At 35.9% G+C, this 22803-nt stretch overlaps 1 protein-coding gene across 4 annotated transcripts in view; it reads left to right on the forward strand.

Annotated features, from left to right (window-relative positions):
• LOC126964532 (FMRFamide receptor-like) overlaps window positions 1-22803 on the forward strand; it is a 95665-nt gene that overhangs the window by 57202 nt on the left and 15660 nt on the right. For 2 of the 4 annotated variants that reach the window (XM_050807720.1, XM_050807718.1), the window contains one exon: window positions 21432-21549. The gene's annotated coding sequence lies outside the window, so the exon portion shown is untranslated. Of the gene's footprint in view, window positions 1-582; window positions 733-21431; window positions 21550-22803 lie in introns of those variants that run through there. The other 2 variants (XM_050807721.1, XM_050807722.1) reach the window with 2 other exon arrangements.

The raw sequence follows: 22803 nt of genomic DNA on the forward strand, positions 1-22803 counted from the left end.
AAGACTTTTATGGTTTTCTCATGGATGCCATCGTCAGATTTCGGTCTGGTCTCGGGAAGCACCAGCTTTCAAATAAAAAAAGAATTATCAAAATCGGTTCATCCAGTCGAAGGGTTTTGAAGTAATAAAAAAAAATATACCGACGAATTGAGAACCTCCTCCTTTTTGAAGTCGGTTAAAAATAGATGTTGGCCGTTTCTCAGACCTACCCGAGATGCACACAAAATTTCATACAAATCGGTTCAGCCGTTTCGGAGAAGTTTGGTAACAAACACCGAGACACGAGAATGTGAAGAATTTTATATTAGAAGATCATACTGCAACAATGACATATTTTTCTATAGCATTAGTGAGTTACTTGTACATTTAACGCATGTGCAACCACAGAACAGAAAAATTCAGTTCCGTGAGTGCAACTCACCACAAAATTTAGTGTTGTCATTGTTGTAACATCGATGACATGTATCGATATTATCGCGACGTGTTCAGTAGATGTATGTGTGTGTGTTGGTGAGTGCTGGCTGCTGAGTGCTGGCACCTCGTCAACAGTTCCCCAGACCGCCCAGTCGCGTTGCGCTGCACGTAAACTTCGCCGCGTTCCTGGTGCCGACCGCTCGGACCACCAGCTTGTCAGGAGCCGAGTGTTTGAGGGTGTGTTGTGTGAGGGTGGGTTATGTGTGCATTACAGTAATTGTGTCGTATTTAAATACTACTTTAAACTTAACACTCTGTGTAAGTCATTATACATATATATTACGTAAGCAATTATTTATATTTCGGTTACGTTTTCATTTAAATAGTCGTTGACATTTGACCAAATATATGAAGCAACAGATAAACCTTAACGATTTCACATCTCTCACCTGTATCACATTGAACCACGCAGACTCCATATTCACACGCTCGACAGTCGGCTCGACTACTACTAGCGTATACAGTGCTCTGTGAACGGCTGGATCACTTGGTGTTGCGCAGAGACGTCGCTTCATTGTGTGTCTTCTACCGCATTTATCACGGGGAGAGTTTCACCTGATTCCTGCCGCCGAATTCCACCTTCGCACGATACACCACAAATTAGTATATCATCCCCACCATCTAGATGTGTGGTGGTCCTCCACAGTGCGGTTTTCAAGGAGCTTTCTTCCACGTACTACAAAGCTGTGGAAGGACTTCCTTATCCGGTGTTTCCGGGACGATACGACATGGTTACCTTCAAAAAAAGCACGTACAATTTCCTTAAAGGCCGGTAATGCTCATGTGATTCCTCTGGTGTTGCAAGAGAATGTGGGAGGCGGTTATCACTTAACACCAGGTGACCCTTCCACTCACTTGTCCTCCTTTTCCATAAAAAAAATATATCCGATGCTTGTCATCATACTGGTTTCCCGCCCCCACCTACTTCAAGCCGGCCCCGACGCTGACTGCTACCTACAGCCAGTCCCATTATATTTTTTCTTATTGACTGAACCCATCACAGCCCTCCCCTCCTCTCATCCTCTTATAAATCTATTTCGTTGACTTGCTGGCGTGCTCCCAGCTGGACGCTCGAGACAATCAACATTATTTGCAATGAATATTTCCATATAATAATAATGACGAGTAATATTTGGCAGCCGCACCCATCTTACACTACTCACACATATAACACGTCACGTGAAAAGTGTAATATGGTGATGAATCATCCGCATGACGCCCATATTTTATTTTCTTCTCAGATTATTGTCAGTCTAAACTAAATATACTTCAGGTCATCGTTAACGTTAGCCTAGCGAAACTCTCTGAGAAAAAAGCAGTTCACTCGTTTGTATGAATCGTGCAGATTGAAAGATGACGGCTACAATCTTTTAAAAATCGGAGATAGCCGCAATCCACTGCGTTTAACGGCCGTTTTCAATTACCTATCTACCCTTAGTTTAACTTACGGATACGTTGCTGTCACCGTTTAATGACAAGATCTTAACTATCCATAGTTATGTCCAATACAGTTATAGTCCAATGCTATCTGTCAATTGGGTTATTGAAATGTAAGTAAGCGTAAAAGGTTGGATTTGTCTACGTCTAGTAAGTTGAACTAAGGATAGATAGGTTATTGAAAACGGCCGTTAAGCAACTGATCGCTTTCAAACGGCTAGGGCTACTATAGATGCGAGACGAAAATTTGTTCTGACGACAAGGCGTTTACACTGTGCACGTTTTCTGTTTTTCTGATAGTCAGTTCGTCTCTGCCGTCCAGCGAAGATGGACGAATTTGATGAATTTGATTTTCTTGAAAGTCCATTATTTAAATTATTATTGTTAAAGGAGAATTTAAAAAATTATTGGAAAGACAGAGCATGTCAACGAGTTATTTTCTATAAGAGATGACAAAGGAGAGTTCCAAATGTAGAGTGTTGAGTTCTGTAGCAACTTTCTCCCACTTTTGCCGTGAAATATATCTGTTGTGGTAATTTTGTATCTCATATCCCACAAACACCTGTTCTCGTACACGAGACTGATCAATTTATCGTTATCTATGGGGGAAACCAAATCACTCAAAATTCGCAGGCCCAGGTCATGCGACAAAATTCAAACTCGTTTGAACGCTCGAGTGGTAGAAGAATTATACTTAGTCGCCAATTGCGATACTGTAATTACTACTATTTCAAACTTATGTCAAATGACTGCACGTTTCATACTAAATTAAATTAATTTTTTTAAGTTAGGCAGTCCCGCCTCATAAAACATATTACCTAGGTAACACTGAAAATATTTAAAAAATGAATATCGGCGTATTAATGTAGAAAGTTGCCAATACTTTTATTGTTTTTCGAAGTAATCGCCGTTCCTCTCTACACATCGTCGCATTCGATGGAACCACTGAGAAAAGCAGTGGGCCCATTCTTCCTTAGGGGTCTCTTCTATGGCATTTTCGTACGCTTTCACCGCATCTTCAGTGCTCGTAAAGCGAATACCTCGAGTCTTATCTTTAGTTCTCGGGAATAAATAAATTATTATAATTAATTTATTAACATTACTTCCAATAAATTCTAATTACCTGCCAAAACGGATAAATGCTCACCAAATTGTGTTTTATGAATTATTGCAGGAATGAAGCTAATTTCCTTTTTATTGCAAGCCATAAAAATCAAATATTTTATGTTATCTCTAAATAGATGTTACCAATATTTCATTTTATGACATGCATTTAATGGCAAAAAATATAACGATCGAGCTTAATTTTTTTATCCCACATAAAATGTTGCTTAAATCAAACACAAGAATCGTGTATTCGTTTCTAAAAGAGATTGACAGATCTGGATCAAATGATTACACGAAGAGATACATAAAAAAATATCCACGTGTTCATTTGGTACCTTTTTCACTTACCTACTCCCTAGTCTAGAACCAAACTCGCTAAATGGCCGCTGTATAAAGATAAGATATTATATGAGAATAACGATGATGTGGTTGACGATTTATTATTAAAATGTTTACATGAGGCTTAACGTAGACAATCATTTATAATGTTGTAAACCTATGTAACGAATAAATAATTGATTGATTGAATGTCCACCCGTAACTAAGTGTTTTAACAATTTTATATTATTAAAACAACAGTTAGTTTGCCATTGTTTACATTCTACCGTCTTTTATTCTAGTTTATGGTTACTATTAATGGTTACGATTTTACGTCAATGTAAAAACTATGAATTAGATTTCTATTTCTCGGATAGATTCTATATCGCTTTTGGTTACAGACTAGTATTAGTCTAAGGAACATTATTCACTTATGATTCAATGTTGGGCAGCACGTGTCAATCATAAAAATTTGGCCAATCTCTTTTAATTAAAATATGATAAAGTTTTTAAATACATATTTCATTCACAATTACTGCAACATATAGTTACTAAGGTACCCGTAATAAAACGTTAAAAATCACATTGATTATTTGCTTTTGGTTTTTGCTGGTTGTTCTCACTTTTTCTTCTCTTTCTCTTCTCACAGATAGGGATATTCCTGGCTTCAGAAGTTTGCTCAACCTTCGCCTTAACCTTTAGCCTTATAGCTAAGCCCAGCAAATGTTTGCAGACATATCTACAGGTCAGCCAATCATCACTGCTGATGTTGGTGACATTACTTCCCATTCACTGAAAAACTGTTGCTTAAAATCGTTAAAATTTTCCGTGTCAAAATCGGAAGTTGTCGCTGATAGCTGAATCAGCGACAACTCGTCTGTTTTCTGGTATTCCTTTAGGCAAAATTGGGTTTACCATTCGGACACTCCAGTCTATGGTTTGAGAGTTATGTTGTTGTTGGGCTACGGACACCATTTCTTTCGATAACACCAGCAATTTCGTCTTTTATGGTTCGATTCATAGTTACTAATAGGTATATTTTGGATTTTGAAGTAATGCTGCCGATAACAATACCATCTTTGTGCTGCAAAATAGGGCTATTCGCGATATTTATAACCAAGGTCCTAAATAATTATTGATAGCCAAATTTAAAGAAATAAACATCTTGACTGTTGCCTCTCAATATATTCTTGAAATGTTTGTAGAATTTGCTAGAAACTGTGTTAACCATAATGTTAACAAAAGCAACATAAACTTACAATGCTAACCATACAACTCCGATTTGAAAGAAATATTTAAGGTACAAAAAGAATAATAAAACTTATCCCTAACAAAAAATATATTCACTGTTCTGAAACTGAACTTTTTAAATATTGTAAAATTTTACCGGTGCGGTAAATATTCAATTTTAAAAGAAAACTTTTTCAATAATAATTAATACTGGGATAAAGTACAACAACCTGTTTGCATGCGGGCCGTCGCTCGGGGTCGTTTATGCACTCCGAGAGCGCTCAATGGATATGGCGAACTACACACATCAAACAAGTCTAAGCATCATGCATGATATTACAAATTTACCATCTATATTAATTAATTTCTAAGTTTTTATTTACTCAATGTGCATAGGTATGTAAACTTTTTTGTTATTGATGACATACTGGTTGGTTGTAAAACAAAAAAATCGATTATGTTTTGTTTTTTTCATAAAATTAAATGAAAGGGAATTTGATTGAATTTAAGTGCGTTTTTATTGCTACGTTTAGTCTTGATTTTATAATTTTACCAACCATTTAAATAATGTTAGCGAAAAAATTGAATTGTTAGATATTCTTTACGTCATGGAGCGACGTCATTTGACGGCAAATGAAATGCAAAGAGCGGTAGGGATGTTGCAAGCGGGAAGTAATCATTCTCAGGTATCTCGGCATATTGACATTCATAGAAGTATTATTTGTTGTCTTTGGCAGCGCTACAATATAGCATTCAGGCCGTAAAATGGAGTACAACCACTCGGTAAGACCGGTACATACAACTGACTGCAAGACGCCAGCCGATGTTAACCGCTCGAGAGATAAGTTTAAGGCTACAAAATTCAAGTGGTGTTGATGTAAGTCCCGAAACTGTGCGACATCGACTGCAAGAGTACGGCCTACGAGCTCGACGCCCAATTGGGTGCTCACGGATACGTCACGGGAATCGCGCTCGTCGAAATGAATGGTGTAGAGAACGCAGAACATGGACCCAGGAACATTGGGATAAAATTAGGTTTCCCGATGAGTCGCGATTCGGGTTTAGGCCTGATACAAGAAGGGTGCGAGTGTACCGTCGGCCCGGAAATACTGAAAGGCTCAAGTGCATTCAGGAAGTTCATCCATACAGCGGCTCAACAGTTAAGGTGTATGAAGAACAGGCGAACTGAGCTCGTTTTTTTAAATGGAAACATGAACGCTGAAAATTACGTTAAGGATATTCTCAGACCTTATGTCCATCTATTTGCACAAACCTTTGGCTCCGATTTTACGTTAATGCATGACAATGCGCGTTCAGATACAGCTCGGCGAACCAGTCAATACTTGGCAATGGAGAACGTCCGGGTATTGCCCTGGCCTGCACAATCGCCAGACCTCAACCCCATCGAGCACGCATGGGACATGCTCCAGAGACGTGTTTTGAAGGACTTAGAGCGAGTGACAACAACCCAACAGCTGAAGGATTTGCTACAATTCCACTGGGAGCGAATACCGAAAAATGACATAAACAGTCTCATTAATTCAATGAATAATCGTTGCCGACAAGTTCTCAATAGCAGAGGAGGCCATACATTGTATTAAATTATCGTATTCTTTCACAATTAAATCATTTTCTTTAGAAATTTCATTTCGTTAAAAAAATGTTTTGTTGCCTATGTACCTTAGTTTCTGCAGTATATTCTAATATTGTTAATTTCTGTTATTAAAAGAACTAATAAAGACAACAGCTGTTATGTTTTACATCATAGGACCCTAAAAAATTTATTTTAAGAACCAACCAACCAAAAAAATACAACCTTATAATGTGAATAACCATCCTAAAATTTAAAGTAGTACATGTTGCTTAGACTTTTTTGATGTGTGTACTTTATTTAGATTTCTTTAAAATAACACGCGGTTTTTTATTATTGAAAAATTCCTTACATTCCCACGTTGGCCGCATATTGACCTTAGCGAGCTAGATTACGGCCTCTCCGAACTCGCCTATAATGATGAGGTGGTCAACAAAAAAAAATTAAGATTTAAGTATGGGCGGCCGCAAACTAACAGTAGTGCTCTCGTCACGCCACAATATTAATAATATATTCATAATCAAGACTTTAATTGTATTATGTGTAAGAAAAAAGACAAATTATTTATCACCCAAGATATCAGTTAACCGACCACCCGGCCACAAAATAAAATATCTACATAATCCGTGTATAAGTATGCGACTACGTTGCTTTTTAGATATTTATTTATATTATTCACTAAATAAATGCAAAAACGTATAAACTAAGCACTATAGACATTGCAAAAACTATAATGACTCGCAAAAGTAGAAAAGTAAGGAAAATACTCACTTCGAAAAGAGCATTTTATTCTATCTAATTCTTATGCCGCTCAGGATTATTGAAAAACCCAAAAATTCTCAGCGGCACTACAACTGCGCTTGTCACCTTGTGACATAAGATGTCAAGTCTCATTTGCCCAGCAGTTTCACTAGCTACGGCGCCCTTCAGGCCGAAACAATAATGTTTACACATTAGTGCTTCACAGCAGAAAACGAAAATGTTCTTTTTTGAAATTCATACAGATACCACGTATCGAGCAATAAGAATGTGGCTGTCTGTTGAAACTCTTTGCGCATGAAGGGATCGAAAAAAAAACCAAGGAGTGCTATTATTATTATATTATTTGTTAGGACGTTTGGTGTTTTAATGTTGGCAATAAGCTAAATATTTCGGAATCTTTAAAAGAGGATTTAGTATAGTAGAAGTATGTGTGTAGATAAAGGTCATAGGAATTCTTTTTTAATTAGACAGCCATTTTGTTACCATCACGACGCGCAGACAATAATCAACGAGAAGCCCCAGCAGACGCGGCGCCGGGCGACACTGACTCACTATCACTCTCGGAACAGCTTGAACTAGTAATTAATTTGTAAGTGGAAGGATTAATGAGTTTAGTGATTTGTGTCAACAGCTCACCAACTACGTAATATTGTTAGTGTACCTCGTTCCTAACTCAATTTGTAACAATTTACTGCCTGAGTTCAGATTACGTGACTCCTGGCCGCACCGGGGGGGCACGGGGCGCGGTAGGAGATTTTCTTATATTATTATGACTATCATCATAAATCTAGTATATTACTATATTTATAATGGTATCATATCAACCTCAGAGGGTAATGGAGAGGGCTATGCTCGAAAGTTTCCCTGCGAAATCGAATCGAGTTACCGACATATCCCGATGATTGCGAAACTGAAGTGGCAGTGGGCAGGGCACATAGCTCGACGGACAGATGATGGCCGTTGGGGCAGAAAAGTTCTCGAATGGTGACCACGTACCGGAACACGCAGTATTGGTAGGCCCCCCACAAGGTGGACCGACGATCTGGTCAAGATCGCCGGAATACGTTGGATGAGGGCGGCGCAGGTCGGATCGTCATGGAGGTGTTTGGGGGAGGCCTTTGTCCATAAGTGGACGTTTTCCAACTGATGTGATTAAAAATGATATTAACCAGATGTAAAGGGTTTTCCAATAAGGACTTGACAACTTTTTTTCAAAATAAAATTCCAAATATTTATGAATGGAACTCGACTTCGCTCATGTGGCCACCGCGGACACGTTTGCAGCAATCGATTCGTTGGACCCAGATCACACAACTTGTTACTGCCTGCCTACTAGGGCGAGAAATACGACCTAAAATCGGAGTTAACGCTCTTAAAGTAGCGCCCACTGATGATGATTAATGAAAAGGTTATGTCTACTGAATAAACTGACAGAGACAGTTCGATGCTAAGTGAAAAGGTGCGTTCACAAACTAAATTCAAAATTGTCAAGTCCTTATTGGAAAATCCCGTATATCTAAAACATATTTTACCTACATTACGACCAATAAATCTTACTAAATCTAATCGTATCCAAGAAACTAAACGAGAAAATGAATAAAACTCATTATTGTTACGTGTGGTTATGGTTGATAAAGCTGCTTTAGTCACTCTTATACTTTTATTAATATTAAATTCGCCACATATTAAATTTATTTACGAATGAGATAGATAACCTATTGAGATAGATTGATTTCGACAGGACTAGTCCACATAAAGCGAACGACGGAGAAATAAGTCTCATGAACAGAAGCAAAAGATCGTGTGGATGGTTCACCGAACGCGATGAACGGGAGCCAGTAGGAGGCTCCTTTGCACAGGATGTCGGCTAGGTTATGGGTACAACAATGGCGTCTATTCCTGCCGTGAAGCAGTAATGTGTAAGCATTATTGTGTTTTGTCTGAAGGGCACCGTGGCTAGTGTAATTACTGGGCAAATGAGACTTAACATCTTATGTCTCAAGGAGACGAGCGCAATTGTAGTTCTGATCAGAATTTTCGGATATTTCAAGAATCCTGATCCGTTATTTTCAAATTTCGTGAGTTACGTATGTTCGATTTTCGCATTTTTTTTTATGTTATGTTGGTAGACATGTCTGTTATATATGTTGGCAATATTAGCCACTTTGAATTTTTAGTTTGTTTTTGACAGATAAAAAGGTTAGTCGTGTTTTGGTATGCTCTTCGATTTTTTACTATTCTAAAAAAATCGAAACGTGCGCCAACGAAGATTGTTCCAAAATTGCAAAATTTTGAGCAAAAACAACGTCGCATGGACATCGCTGAGGAGCTGTTGCACATCGTCAACGACGATCCAGATTTCCTCAAAAAGGTCATAACTGGTGACGAATCATGGGTGTATGGCTGACATTGAAAGCAAAGCCCAATCATCAATCAGCAAAGTCCAGAAGAGCGTTTTGCTACGATTGAGGAGATAAAAGAAAAATCGAAACAGGAGCTGTTGGCGATACCAAAAAGTGCTTTTCAGAAGTGTTTCGAGGATTGGAAAAATCGCTGGCATAAGTGAGAGGGTACAAGATAGTTATTGATGAGGGGGTACAAGATAGTTATTGATGAATAAATAAATACTTTTTGAAAAAATTTAAAATAACGTTTATTTTTTATCAGACCTCGTATATTGTAATGGGCAAGGCGTTTCACTTACCATCAACTAAACGTCCTATTCGTCTCGACACTTATTTTCATATAAAAAAAACTGTACTCCTGCAGTGGTCACTTTTGACTCCAAGCCGAATTAAGTGACAACCGCAAAGAGTGAACGAAAGAAAGTGGATGAAATGTGTTTGCCGATGGAGACCACAGCTACGATAATACTGGGCGGCTTTTCCATCCATAGACTAATTACTAATAACTAAATGACAGAGAGTATCTCTTTATGAAATGTTGGCTAATTGCGTGCAAGAATAAAACCAACAAAATATGATTCATAATATACTGAATTACTAGTTGTAGTTATATACTGAATTTAATAATAAAAATATTAGTGTAGCAATTCAAAAATATATACATAGTCGGTTAATGGTAGGCCCCCCACAACATGGACCAACGATCTGGTCAAGATCGCCGGAATAGGTTGGATGAGTGCAGCGCGGGATATGTTGATCTTTGGGGGAGGTCTTTGTCCAGCAGTGAACGTCTTCCAGCTGAAATGATAATGATTATGAGGAATTATAATCAAAGATGAAATAAACGCCAAATTAAATCTACGTTCTATCTAATCTATATCAATCTACGAGATCTCAATCTACTAGACGCGGTACAAGTAAACACTTATTTGATTAGCTATCTGGTTATAGGTATTTAATGATTTCTAATCCTTGGTAATTGTTTCATATTTTTTTTTTATGGAAAGGGATGAAAAACGAGCGTACGGGTCACCTGCTGTTAAGCGATCACCGACGCCCACATTAGCCGGCCTTTACGGAAGGTATACGCGCTTTTTTTTAAGGTACACGTGTCCTATCGTCCCGGGAACACCGCACATGGAAGCTCATTCCACAGCTTTGTAGTACATGGAAAAAAGCTACTTGAAAACTGCACTGTGGAGGACCACCACACATCCAGATGGTGGGGATACTATCGTATATTCCAAGATCTATCACAGCGAAATACACAATTTTTATTGCACAATGAACTTATAGTCGCAAAAGCTGCGTTTATATCTATGATAATAATATTAATATTGACACACTTTTACACAAATTATCTCGCTCCAAATTAGGCATAGTATGTGCTATGGGTTGCAGGATAACGATATATATATACTTACCTATACATGCATAAAATACATAAAATAAACATACACGAGTCGGAATAAAACATCCATATTCATCATATAAATGTTTGCACCTACCGAGACTCGAACCCGTGATATGTTATATCTGAACAATTTCATTGTGTATATTTCTCCTATATTTAATAAATGCTGCTAAAGTAGCATGAAATCTACTGTATTATCTGATCACACAACATTCGTTCATATGCGTCACACCGTGTACGCTAAATCATCAATTTTTATTGATGACTATACACGCGATGGCCGACATTAAAAGTCTGCCTGCAGTGACACTGTGACGTCACTCCTATTCATCGGAACGTCCACACCGATCGTTCGATCTATCGTTGACTTTTCTGTTGTCTGTACTTACAAGAAAATCGACAAATTATTTATTTGGCCCGTCCGTGATAATCCTGGGTTTCGTTACAACTGAACACGGCAACACACAATTTTTTTTCAGTAAAACTAAGAATCAATAAACTATAATCTACATCATGCATTGGATTAGTTAAACAATATGTAATTTCATAGCTTTCTCTAAAAGAGCAATGGAATGTTATTCTTATGTGGTATCGTCTCCGAGGTTCTCGACGGTGCAGAGAACGAATTTAGGATCTTTTTGAAATCCAAGATGGTCGCCGCGCAAAATTCCTCAAGTTAATTATTATTATGTTTTACTTTAATAATTACAATCGGCCACTCATTATTAAATAGATACTTTTTATCTTTATACTTGTCAAACAAAAATATTATTGAATTTTCCATATTAAATATTCTCTCGTCCAATAATAATTCCATATAAAATTTGTCCAGAAAGACGGTCAGTGAACAAACGAGCCGGCGGTCAACCTTTCACAAATGTACGAGCATCACCAGTGTGACCGTATTATATCAAATCTCGTTTCGGGCGAATATCTCGCACACAAAAGAATATCCGCAAGGAAAGGCCTTTGTGAGGATTTAATAATATAATAATAATGTGGTGCGTGAACTGTAAAGCTTCACTGGAATGGCCGATCGTCCGAGGATTACTTGTTTGATATAAACTATTGGCTGTAGATCAAATAATAAAAACCGGCCAAGTGCCAGTCGGACTCACCTTTGAAGGGTTCCGTAGTAAAATATATTTGAGTTCATTGAATGAAAGGTAAATTGCGGTTTACGATTTATGACGTTTTAAAAATCTACGTACTAGATCACGTTCAAACCAATTTTCGGTGGAAGTTTTGCATGGTAGTGTACATCATATATATTTTTATTACTATCGTTCTCTTATTTTAGAAGTAACAGGGGGGGGGGCACATATTACCACTTTGGAAGTGTCTCTCGCGCAAACTATTCAGTTTAGAACAAATGGTATTAGAAGCCTTAATATCACTTTTAAAGACCTATCCACAAATAGTTAAATACCCCACATATATTTATTATTGGTATGGGTTTGATGACAAAATAATTTGAGTTTCAGTTATATATATCCCCCATTTTTTTTTTCTATTTTTGTGTAATAATCTTAATGCGGTTCACAGAATACTTCTACTTACCAGGATGCAACAGTAATAGTTCTTATAGTTTCGGAAAAAAATGGCTGTGACATACACGGACAGACAGACAGACATGACGATTCCATAAGGGTTCCGTTTTTTGCCATTTGGCTACGGAACCCTAAAAACTGTTATAACAGATTTCGACGGTTAAATAAAACTAGCTTATCATGCTATCAACTATAAGGTATGATATGAGGTAGCTTGTTATATAATAGTTGCATCTCAATATATTCTTGATAATGTTTTATATCATGTTCATAAGCACATTATGGAATTTGCTAGAAACTGTGACAATCATATTAACACGAGAAACAAACATAAACTTATAATGCTTACTACTCGGTTAAGGCTTTTATTGGGGGATGTTTATGCTTTTACAATGATATGATCCCATACAATGTACAAAACAAATGTGTTACGAAATTTAAAAGAATTGCTAAGAAACGTTTGTGTGGCAAAAGGTTATTATAATAATATAAATGATTTTCTAAATGATAGCACAGACTGGGAATGAAGACAAAACCCTCAGGCTCTTTAATTATAAATGTCTATTGTACGATATTACATTTTAATCTATATTTTTGTAAAAAAAGCCCGCTGAGTTTGTTGCGCCCGTTCTTCTCAGGTCTCGGCAATCGGTGTCATTGGCAAGTAAATAAAAGGAAATGCGTGTAGTTGGGGGCACTCCCATCGCCTGAATCGCCGATGTTAAGAGGCGCCATCAAAGTTTCGGAATATAGACGTTGGAAAGTATTAAGATTGTATATAATTCTGTGGTAGCAGCACAGTAGCAGAGCGTCACAGATCATTAATCCTTCAAGCAGTTTTCGCCGCGGATCGTGGACCGGTGCTGCAATAAAACTCGAGAAGAACAATGACGTAGTGGGAATATAATATGAAGCAAAGTAAAATTTGACATAAACAAACTAAACAAAAACCCGATATTTACATTACAACTAGCTGACCCAACAAACGTTGTATTGCCAATATTAAAATCGCGATACAAAAGTAACTGTTGATCGTAGATGGGTGAAAATTTGAAGTTGTATGTATTTTTTAATGTAATAATCAAACAAATTTAAAAAACAATGTCAAAAAATTAAAAAAAAATTGGCGTGGACCACCCTAAACATTTAGGGGGATAAAAATTTATGTTGTCCGATTCTCAGACCTACCCAATATGCACTCAAAATTTCATGAGAATCGGTCAAGCCGTTTCGAAGGAGTTTAACTACAAACACCGCGACATGAGAATTTTATATATAACAATATATAAAATAGACAAAGTGACCACATAACGTTTACCAGCGGGAGACTCATTTGGGTACCACAACGACGCCTATTTGTGCCGTGATGCAGTAATGTGTAAGCATTACTGTGTTTCAATCTGAAGGTCGCCTTAGCAAGTGAAATTCCTGGGCAAATGAGACTGAACATCTTATGTCTCAAGGGGACGACCGCAGTTGTAGTGCCGTTTAGAAAATTTTTAGGTTTTTCAACAATCCTGAGTGGCACTGCATTGTAATGGGCAGGGCGTCAATCAATTACCATCAGCTGAACGTCCTCCTCGTCTCATCCCTTTTTGTCATGAAAAAAGTCGATTTTATTTTGTATATCTATCTATATATATATATATATATATATATATATATATACACATAAGAGATTTCCACGTATATAGTCACGCATCACGATATCTCTGGAACCATTACAGCTAAAGACTTGAAATTTAGTAGGAATATTCATTTCACCGAGTAGAGGTCAGCTAAGAACGGATTTTCCAAAATTCCATTCGCAAGAGTTTTTTATTTATTATTAACAGAACAACGTCTGTCGGGTCAGCTAGTATATATATAATGAAAATGTTGTTTGTTTGAGGCTTTCACACGCCTAAACCACTGATCATATCAAAATGAAACTACCACCATTCGATGCGAAATTTATCCTAGATGGTTTATTATATATCCTTTTAGATATAAAAATACATAATATAAAATATTAATGGTGTATAGACAGGCATGTCGAATTATAATGTTCCTTTCACCTTAATATTAATTAATTATCACTCATCTCCATTATAACGCTAGAAAGCATTTAATTATTTTAAATGTAATTAAGGTTCACACGATTCAATTAAGCTCAGCGTCTATTGACATAGAATTTGAATGTGTGTGTTTGTGTGTGTGTGTGCGCGTGTACTGAAACACGTTTAGTCACTGTTTCGTACATTTTTTAATGACAATAAGGGACGAGACGAACAGGACGTTCAACTGATGGTAATTGATACGCCTTCCCATGACAATGCAGTGCCGCTCAGAATTATTGAAAAACCCAAAAATTCTTAGTGGCACTCTTCACCTTGAGACATGAGATGTTAAGTCTGATTTTCCCATTAATTTCACTAGCTTCAGTGTCCTTCAGACCGAAACACAATAATGTTTACACATTACTGCTTCACGGCAGAAATAAGCGCCGTTATGGTACCCATAATCCAGCCGGCATCCTGTGCAAAGGAGCCTCCCACGGGTGTACATTTTCTGTGATCATGTTGTGAAATAATATATTATCATCATTCAGCATCATTTCAGCCGTAAGACGTCCTGTGCTGGACAAAGGTCTCCCCCAAAGATCGCCAAGATCGTTTTGTGCTGCCCTCATCCAACGTATTCCGTAAATCTTGACCAGAACGTCGGTCCATCTTGTGGGGGGCCTACCAACACTGCGTCTTCCAGTACGTGGTCGCCATTCGAAGACTCTACTACCCCAACGGCCATCTGTCCGTCGAGCTATGTGCCTTTCCCACTGCTACTTCAGTTTCGCAACAATCTGGGCTATATCGATAGCTTTGGTTTACCTACGGATCTCCTCACTTCTGATGCGATCGCGCAATATAATACAAAGTCTGGCCATAAATACTGTTACAATTAAAAATAAACAAAATTTTACATTTGAATTTGGAATCTATCATTTTATATGATTGTTCATTATCTTGTTCCTTAGTCTTATATATAATTAAAAAATGGCTCTTTCATAAATCCTTCTCCACAGCTGAATATCTAAGTGATCGGACAGCCTGGGACTAGATTATGATTGTTTTATGGCAATAACAACGACAGTACAATATTGTATATTTTATTAAATAGAGCGCAAAAAAAAGAATGCTGGGAGCGTTTCTTGCGCCTAATCAGAACCTAACCAAACTCTCACCAAACTTCCTTTGAAGTATATCCTTTCCAATAAAAAAATAATTATCCAATTTGGTTTGCGCGATATTGAGTTATTCGTAAATTTGTCGCGCACATACTTATAGCAAATTAAAGACTTTTATGGTTTTCTCATGGTTGCCATTGTTATATCTGGATCAAATTGGGACTACACGGGAAGCACCATCTTTCAAATTAAATAAGAATTATCAAAATCGGGTCACCCAGTCGAATGTTCTGAGTTATCAAACATTAAAAAAATCATACCGACGAATTGAGAACCTCCTCCTTTCTTGCAGTCGGTTAAAAATAATCTATGCTAGAGAATTCACTACACGGAACTAAATTTTGCTGGCCCCATTCCGAGAATTGCAAAGCATTATCTCGATTTCAGAAACAAGTTTGTTCCGGTTCTTGTCTAGATATTCTTATATTTGACATTTCTATTGATATACTAGCTGACCCAGCAAACGTTGTATTGGCAATTAAAGTAAAAAAAATAATCTTTAAAATATAGATGACGTACAGACCTATGAAATATATCGTAGGTACATAAAATTTATCGTACTACAATTATTATTATATTCAATTGCCATCTTGCAACCCTATTGCGGATCTGAGGATGGAACCGAATAATATGAAAATCGCGATAAAAAATTGGTGTTGATTTTAGACGGGTGAAAATTTGAAGTTGTGTTTTAATGCTGAATCATAATAAAATAAATTTAAAAGATTTTTGTCAAAAAAAATATATAGGAGTGGGTCACCCTTATCAATTAGGAGTATGAAAAATAAATGTTGGCCGATTCTCAGACCTACCCAATATTTATTTAATTATTTGTATAAAGAAACTTACAGCTATTTATATTACATAAAGGTATGATAATAGATAAATATTACACTAGCCAAAATAGTTCCTAACGATGCTTATTACATTGTGAAGTTTTAAGACTTATTAAAAATAATTACTAAAAAAAATACAAAAGTTTAAAGAGCCAATACTTTCACTGATACAAATATAACCTTTAGGTACCAATTTTTTTAACAAAAAATAAAAGATAAGATAAAAGATATATAGATAGATAAGATAAGATAATATGCACACAAAATTTCATACAAATCAGTTTATACAAACCGTTTCGGAGGAGTTTGGTAACAAACACCGCGACACGAGGATTATATGTATTAGATAGACTCGCATAAACAGAAAGTTGTTTTCAGTTCTTACGGATTTTCTTGATTCCACAATATTGTGTTTCTAATGCAATCTCGGTTAGGGAGGAATGCGATATCGTGGGCCCGGGGGATGATGGGGGGAGGGGGGAAGGGAGACAAATTAATAAAATCGACAATATTGGCGTGGTTACGTAGCATTCTATTTATCAAGCTTATTGTAAATAATATGGCGGAACGATGAGAAATGTACTTTTCGATTCAAACATATTTTGATTAACTAACCTATACTGTATTAGATTAAGGATTGGTCTCCATTGTGCTGCAACTAGACTACCTTAGAACAATAGTTAGAATAAGAATAATTTATTGAAGTACCATATTAGTTGCATAGATTTACGAAATATCTCTTACAAAGTATACGTTGGTTTAAAGTAACTTTAATTTTACAAGTATTCTGGCCTCACATTCCCTGTGTCGTTAGGTCCAGTCTCTTCCCCTAAATTTACGTGTATGTGTGTGTATGGAAGTATATGTGTGTATGGATGTGTGTGTATGTATGGATGTGTGTGTATGTGTTAAAGTGAAACTTTTATTACATCGTCTCAAACTTTTTCGTCTGTGTGTTGCTTGCCGCGCGAAGGTCGGCCGGCGCCTATAGTTCGCAGCAGCTGACCGTGTAGTGTATAGACTATTACTCATTTGTGCCAGTGCTCCACGCTATTTTGTTTGTTTTTCTCAGTGTTTAATGTAAATGTTGTTTTTTATTAATATGTGTATATAATCTAAATAATTGTTAAGTTTTATGTATGTCGTACTCTCCCTGATTAAAAATATTGATTGAAAAGAATTGGGAATCAGTCACCCCATGTAAACTGTACATCTATATATACATGAAAAAGAATTAAAAGTATTCAAATTTCATCATTTTTAATCCTTTTCAATCAATATTTTAACCAGGGCTAAGACAAAGAGTTCAATAAAAATATTAGTTGGAGACTTAGTCTACTTTTATTATTTCTTAAGATTGATAATGCGATTTTAAGCCCTTAATGGAATATTATTCCAAAAATTTTTAGTTAAAGTTAAGTTTCATTTTTACCGTGGTTTCTTAAAACCACACAATCCTTTTTTTTGGTACGGCCAGCCAACACTACACTGTTTCTACTTGCTACTTGTACTTTTATTAAAATAAGTCTAATGTACATTTTTTGTATTTATATTTACAAAAATAAAGACCAGTTTCTTTGAGTTTGTTGTCTAATAAACGTCACTAGAACACTTCTGTGAGCAGACGTTGCGGAACACGTCTGTGAATAAATAATAATGACGGGCGGAATGTCTTTCGTATCTTAGCTTTTTAATATTCGTGAACATTTCTCTGTTTGTTAATTGCCTTCTGTTTGTGTTACAGCTTCGGTAGTTATTATTCACAAACCTTCAAGAACATTGTTGTTTATATACAGTCCATCTTATTGTATTATTTTGAATGTTTTTGATTTATTTATTATTCAGAGCTGGTGTCGTTGTGTAACGGCCGTTCCCAATATACTATCTACAGATAGAGACACATTACTACCTTCTACTGTCAGTAATTAGCTGTCAATAATCTGAAGATGTCCCAATATACCCGATAAGTCATTCTTATCGCCTTATATAGGGACGCGTGAATTGCAATTTCCATACAAACTTCTAACGCTTGTAAGCTATATATCGTCCCATTGACAGACAGCGTGTACGTATAAGATTAGTTACCGTCGATAAGTTTCTTGGGACAGAAAGGTCAACGAGAGTTACGATTTTTATCTCAAGTAAGAGATAGACTCAATATAGGGAACGGCCGTAAGAGAGGTTGTTGAGAGGTAGTTGTGGGTTGTAATAATCTCTTAATTGACCTACAACCTACAACTACACATACCAAAAAAGAAGAGGACACAGTCACAGAGTGTCTATAATATTGCCAAAAACCATCTGTCTACAGCAAATTACACCTCCAAGGCAATAAATGGTGCTAAACTTCATAATGACAGCTACCTATTACAAATACTATCTGGACTCATTTCATCTGCAGTCCCCCTAAAAACGAGATCTGGAAAGGTCTAATAATAAAAAAAAAATTTCGCAAAAATCTGGGCTATGTCGGTAGCTTTGGTTTACCTACGGATCTCCTCACTTCTGATGCGATCGCGTAATATAATACTTGTCTGGCCACTGTAACAATAAAAAAATATATACGTTTCAATTTTAAATCTATTATTTAATATTATCGTCAGTCTTATATATTATTAAAAAATGGCTCTTTCATAAATCCTTCTCCACAGCTGAATATCTAAGTGATCGGACAGCCTGGGACTAGATTATGATTATTTTATGGCAATAACAACGACATTACAATATTGTATATTTTATTAAATAGAGCGCAAAGTGAAGTTTTAAGACTTATTAAAAATAATTACTAAAAAAAATACAAAAGTTTAAAGAGCCAATAATTTCACTGATACAAATATAACCTTTAGGTACCAATTTTTTTAACAAAAGATAAAAGATAAGATAAAAGATAGATAAGAGATATAGATAGATAAGATAAGATAATATGCACACAAAATTTCATACAAATCAGTTTATACAAACCGTTTCGGAGGAGTTTGGTAACAAACACCGCGACACGAGAATTATATATATTAGAATTTTACAAGTGATCTTGGACAGCTTGGGACTAGATTATGATTATTTTATGGCAATAACAACGACAGTACAATATTGTATATTTTATTAAATAGAGCGCAAACAAAGAATGCTGGGAGCGTTTCTTGCGCCGAATCAGAACCTAACCAAACTCTCACCAAACTTCCTTTGAAGTATATCCTTTCCAATAAAAAAATAATTATCCGATTTGGTTTGCGCGATATTCAGTTATTTGTAAATAAGTCGCGCACATACTTTTAGCAAATCCCTCCCCTAAAAACGAGATCTGGAAAGGTCTAATAATAAAAAAGTAACTTTTACGCAAAAACCTAATTATAAACAAAGTTACAATTACACGCGTTTTAATTCCTTAAAAAGTGTTTTATTTAGATAATAGTGTCACTACACATTATAATAAAATGAACATTAATATCCTGAATTGTATTTCAAATCTTGACTTGGGATTACCGCGTCACGAACCCGCGCTGTGATTTATCGACACTCGAAATAGCCGAAAGGCCATTTAATATTTGAATATATCTCCTTACCTACCTTTCAGCCAATTACGATAATGGCTGAGCTCTCTTTAATTCATAATGTGTGAATGGCAAACATTTATAACCGGCAGACCATCGAATGAATTTTCAAAGATGAATTTCATAAGATTTCATTCATCAATAGATTTCGATCTCGACTTACTGATGAAAATCTCCAGAATTTAATGTCAACAGCTTGTACCATTTTTCTCTAAAATTTGGACAGATAGTGCACCACAAAAATGACATATGAATATATGTAAAAAATACCATTCAAATCCTGAAACTGTCTGAAAAATAGATACAGATATATCGTTTCTCCAGAAAACGAGGGCAGCTTTGTGTTATTTCAAATGTCTATGTGTTAGAGCCTCTGCTGGAACGGCCTGAATCATGTTTAAGCTCGCTGACAATGATTGAACTTCTAGAAAAGTCGAGAAAATGTTTCCTTAGATAATATATAAATTATATATATATCTAATTATATATATATATAGATAATATTAGAAATATAGTATTATAAATATAGCGTTACAGCGGTGTTATAAATATAGCGTTACAGCTGTGTTATAAATATAGCGTTACAGTGGTGTTATAAATATAGCGTTACTGCCGTGTTATAAATATAGCGTTACTGCCGTGTTATAAATATAGCGTTACAGCTGTGTTATAAATATAGCGTTACAGCGGTGTTATAAATATAGCGTTACTGCCGTGTTATAAATATAGCGTTACAGCGGTATTATAAATATAGCGTTACAGCGGTGTTATAAATATAGCGTTACAGCTGTGTTATAAATATATCGTTACAGCGGTGTTATAAATATATCGATACAGCGGGATTATAAATATATCGTATCAGCTGTGTTATAAATATATCGTTACAGCGGTATTATAAATATATCGTTACAGCGGGATTATAAATATATCGTTACAGCTGTGTTATAAATATATCGTTAAAGCTGTGTTATAAATATAGCGTTACAGCAGTGTTATAAATATAGCGTTACAGCTGTGTTATAAATATATCGTTACAGCTGTGTTATAAATATATCGTTACAGCGGGATTATAAATATATCGTTACAGCAGTGTTATAAATATAGCGTTACAGCTGTGTTATAAATATAGCGTTACAGCTGTGTTATAAATATAGCGTTACAGCGGTGTTATTAATATGGCATTACAGAGGTGGCTGAAGTTATGGTTATATATTGATTTAAAAAAGTGGCAACGTGATTCATTTATTTTAAGTGTTCATGGTTTAATTTATGTTTTTTTTTTTTTAATTAAACGAGTAATAACATATTTATGTTTCTGTTGTTTTAGCATTTTCTGTTGAAGCTTTCTTTTGCCGAATTCGTTTTATGTGGACCGGCCTAACAACGACTAACATAATTATTTCCTGCTACTTAATACTCCTTAAATATAAACTCCTAATGATTAACAAAATATGCTTATAGTATCTTTATATTTTGATTTAGTTTTCCTACACTACCATGTATATGGTAATAAATAATTTCTTTTGCTTTCAGATCGCAAGCCTTCAGTAACCAGCCGTAACTCTCACCTCGCCTACGAAAGTCTAAGACATTAGTGTCGCCGACACTCATCACGACATTGGCAACACTTGAACTGCAGGCGCCGACGACGGTAAGGCTATATTAATTAATTTTTGTTTTCAAATTTAATTTGTGTTTATAATCCCATAAGTAAGGGGTTGGGGTTGAGCAGGTTATGATATGAAATAAATTACATTGTTTACTTAAATTTGACATTTAAATGTATTTGTTGTATTTTAAATGACTGTACATTCATCACCGGCAAAATTACTTCTTGTGACGACACGGATCTAAATAAGATTCTAGCAATACTGGTTTTAGGAATATTTCATCAGTGAATTAGTTTATGGTTGATTAATAAATTGAAGGACGAGACCCAGATGGCTTTACAGATGGTTCGTCGTGCCAATTTATTTATTTATTACAAGATACGCCATCAAGCTATTCTAGACTTTACAAAAATAAAAAGCGGCCAGCGGCGAGTCGGACTCGCCCATAAGGGTTCCCATAACAGCAAGTAAAATATATTTGAGTTGATTGAATGAAAGGTAAATTGTGGTTTAAGATTTATGACGTTTTAAAAATTAACGTACTAGATCTCATTCAAACCTATTTTCGGTGGAAGTTTTGCATGGTAATTGAACATCATAATGTATATATATTTTAGATTTATCATTCTCTTATTTTAGAAGTAACAGGGGGGGGGCACAGTTTACCACTCTGGAAGTGTCTCTCGCGCAAACTATTCAGTTTAGAAAAAAAATATATTAGAAATCTCAACATAATTTTTGAAGACCTATCCTATCCTATCTAGACCTATCCTATACGTATGGGTTTGATGAAAAAAAATTCTTGAGTTTCAGTTCTAAGTATGGGGAACACTCTAATTTTTTTTCTATTTTTGTGTGAAAATCTTAATGTGGTTCACATAATACATCTACTTACCAAGTTTCAATAGTATAGTTTCGGAAAAAGTGGCTGTGACATACGGATGGACAGACAGGCAGTCAGCCATGACGAATCCATAAGGGTTCCGTTTTTTACAATTTGGCTAGGGAACCATAATAAGAAAAATATAAATGGAAAATTATGAACAGAATAGCTTTCTTACAAGTATGTACATCTTTGTTGTATTAATAAAAATATTTTAACAAAAAAACAACCGACTGTCCAACAAAACAATCGGTGTCCTTCCGCCGCGACCCGCTCTCGCCTCTCGCCTCCTCACGACTCAAGCACATCTCACCTATAACTACATATAGGTGAAATGTGCTTATATATGTCGTTACAAACCTATCTTGGATAACACGGACTCCAAAAATTACAATAGTCGTAACTAGAATTA

Source organism: Leptidea sinapis, chromosome 5, assembly GCF_905404315.1.
Source record: "Leptidea sinapis chromosome 5, ilLepSina1.1, whole genome shotgun sequence".
In the NCBI taxonomy this organism is placed as follows: Eukaryota; Metazoa; Arthropoda; class Insecta; order Lepidoptera; family Pieridae; genus Leptidea; species Leptidea sinapis.